Genomic DNA, 3,753 nt, shown 5'->3' with positions numbered 1-3,753 from the left:
AATAAATAAAATGTAACTATTTTTTAATTATTTTTTATTTTTTCAAATATATAAATAACTATATGTATATATATATACATATAATGTTTTTTTAAAAAAAATTAAAATATTATACATATGTGGTTATAATAGAATAATGTGTTTATGAAATAATAATATTTACACTTTATAAGTTAAAAAAAAAAAAGGAAAAAATACCTGTATTATAAAAGATAAAATATATAATTATTTTATTTTTATTACATAATATAAATATGTTATTTATTTTTATAAAACTTAGAGTTATATTTGAAAAAATGTAATTATATTTTATAGAAAAATATTAAAACCTTAATATATATAAAAAAACCAAGTAATATATATATATATATAAAAACATTTTATACATAATATACAATAATAACATTTCTACATTAATAATTTTATTTGTAGTATTTTATTATTTTCTTTATAGAACAAGTATAATTTTTTAATAAGAACTTTGAAATGGCATTTTTGATGTTCTTAAAGAAATGTATATGACCTTTATAATATGTTCTATACTATATATACATAATATGTGTTAATATATATATATATATATAATCACACATAAAAATAAATGTTCATCAAAAGCTTTTTTTAAATATATTTTGTAATTTTCTTGAGTGTAAGAATAGTTTATGCGTATATATATTTATATTATAAATTAATAAAAACAAAGAAAAAAAAAAAAAAAAAAAAAAGTCAACATTTATTAGCATTATTATATATATATATATATATATAATATGTTCATGTAATTTTATATTTGTCTCATATATATAAATACGCACAGATATGTATCGTATATACAATACAATAATAAAATAGTTGCATATTACATATAATAATTTTTTATTAATTTCTTTTATTTTTTAAAAAATTCTACATATACTACTTTTAAATGGTATCAAATATTTGCCTTGTTTTTTATGTACCAAAATATATATATATAAATATATATATGTCTTAATTACTCTTTTTTTTTTTTTTTTTTTTCTTTTATTTATATAATAGTACACATATATTTTATTCAATATAACAGTAAATTAATATATGTAATTAAAAAATATATATAATTTAATTTTTTAATTTTTTTTTTTTTTTTTTTTTTCCCTTCTATTTGCAACTGTGTATACCTGAATCTGTACTTTGAAATATTGCGAAATATTTACATTATATATATATATATAATATATATTTATTTATTTATACATATATTTATGGATTTTTTTTTTTTTTTTTAAATATACATTATTTAATATTTATATGATACATAAGAATACAAATGAATTTGCTTTATCTAAATATATAACAAGAAACATACGCAAAAAATAAAAAAAAATTATATCTAAAAGAAATATAATATTTTGTACGTGTTTATTTTATTTATTTCTTTTTTTTAACGTATATAAATATTTTATAAGTATTTTATTTAAATTATAAAGATTGAAAAAAAAAAAAGAAAAAAAAGCTAGTAATTTAAATGAACTTTATATATATATATATATATATATATATATGTATAGTAAAATTTACATATACACAAATGTATAACTACATAGAATATATTTATATAAAATTATGATAATTTAATGTCTTGTTTTTATATATATATTCAAATTTATACATATATATTTTATATTTATTTATCTGTCAATAATAATATATATATTATTGTACGCTTATATATATTTATACATATTAATGTATTAATTCATATTTATATAGTGCAAGATAGAAATATGTGACGTACCTTATATTGTCTTTATCACTTTATGTATTTAATAAATATTTAAATGAATGTGTATACATTTATAAATATATTTATAATATTAATTTTTTATAAATATAATTTTGTCCTCTTGTTAATTCTTTGTTAAATAATATAATACTGTTTATTTTATATATATATATATATTTTTTTTTTCAATATATTTTGAACCGTGATATTGCCTATTTTTATTCTTATATATTTATTTTTACATATATGTGTAGAACTATTTTAAAGTATAAAATTGGATATTGTCTTATTTCATTTTTTTTTTTTTTACCATTTAAATTTAAAATAAGAAAAAATTGTGGAATGAAATATTTTTATATTTTTATATTTTTACATTTTTACATTTTTATATTTTTACATTTTTACATTTTTACACACTTGTTATATAAAATAATTTTCTAAATTGTGTTTATATATATATATATATACTGAAAAAATATATCTTTTTTTAAATAAATAAATATATATATATATATATATATATATATTTTATTACCTTATACATATAGTAACATAATATTACAAAAAACAAATGAAATAAAAATAGATAAATATATAAATACATATATAATATTTTGATAAACACTTATTATATATAGAAAATATTTTTATTAACTATATATAAATATGATAATACATATTTTTGTCTTATAGTTTATTACCCAGATCATTATATAATACATACATGGAAAAAGAAAATATACATACATTTATTTTTTTATATATTTATAATATATTTATGCTCATGTTATTAATATTATATGCTTTAATATAATAAATACATTTTATATTAAATATAAAAATAAATAAATATTTAGAAATTACATATTACATAAAATGTATATTTTCTTTGCCCTTTTGAAATGAACGTATTTTTAATATATACATATGTGTAACCTAATTATAATATGCATGAAAAAATTAATAAAATATATTAATAAATTATGAATGTATATTTATAAACTGTTCTTATGACAGATTAATATATGTAGATACAAACTGAAAGAGATATATATTTTATTACTTTATAATGCTTTTTTTTTTTTTTTTTTTTTACATATAATAAGAGAGTGTGACATTTTAATCTACATTATAAAAAGGATATACATACCGATAATGTTGATATTAAATATATTAATATTATTTATATATCAGTGTAATATTATTAATTATGAATATATATATATATATAGACTTCTGAAATTATTTTCTTTTTATACTCTAAATATATTCTAGAATTATACATATAAAACACAAAATATATTAAATAAAATAAAATAGTACTGTTCTATGTATATAATATATATATATATATTTTTTATTTTTAATATATTATATTATATTTAATAAAAAAAGAAGATTTCATTCATATACTTATTATATATTTAAATATATGTGATTAATTATTATACATAACTTATTAATAAGCCATGTTATAAAATTGTTGTAAAGAAAACGACTTATATTTTATATATTATTAAGAACAAATAGTTACATATAAGTTTATATAGATTAAAATATAATTCATTTTATGCAAAATAATTAAGTACATAAATATAAATAAATAAATAAATAAATAAATAAATAAATAAATAAATAAATATATATATATATATATATATATATATATATATATGCGTAAATACAAATTTTTTTTAAGATAAGGCTTTTTATCTGTACATACAAATAATATTACATATGTACATATTATATATATATATGAAGATATATGCTTATTAATTATCCTTTTTTTATGATTGACTCTATATATATATATATATATATATTACATGTATGTGCATTATTTTATATTTTGTATTTTTTTTTTTTTTTTCTTTAAAAATTTTGATCTATATATGTGTTACATTAAAGTTACAAATTTACAACGCGTAACGAGTTGTAATATAAAAGAACAAAGAAAAAAAAAGAATAAAAAAAATAAAATAAAA

At 13.1% G+C, this 3,753-nt stretch overlaps 1 non-coding gene across 1 annotated transcript; it reads right to left on the bottom strand.

The window, feature by feature from the left end:
• On the bottom strand, positions 1-3,753 carry PRSY57_1137800. The gene has a single exon (XR_002204073.1). It is a non-coding gene (non-coding RNA).

Source organism: Plasmodium reichenowi, chromosome 11, assembly GCF_001601855.1.
Source record: "Plasmodium reichenowi strain SY57 chromosome 11, whole genome shotgun sequence".
Classification (NCBI taxonomy): Eukaryota; Apicomplexa; class Aconoidasida; order Haemosporida; family Plasmodiidae; genus Plasmodium; species Plasmodium reichenowi.
This window is presented reverse-complemented; position numbering and strand designations above follow the sequence as displayed.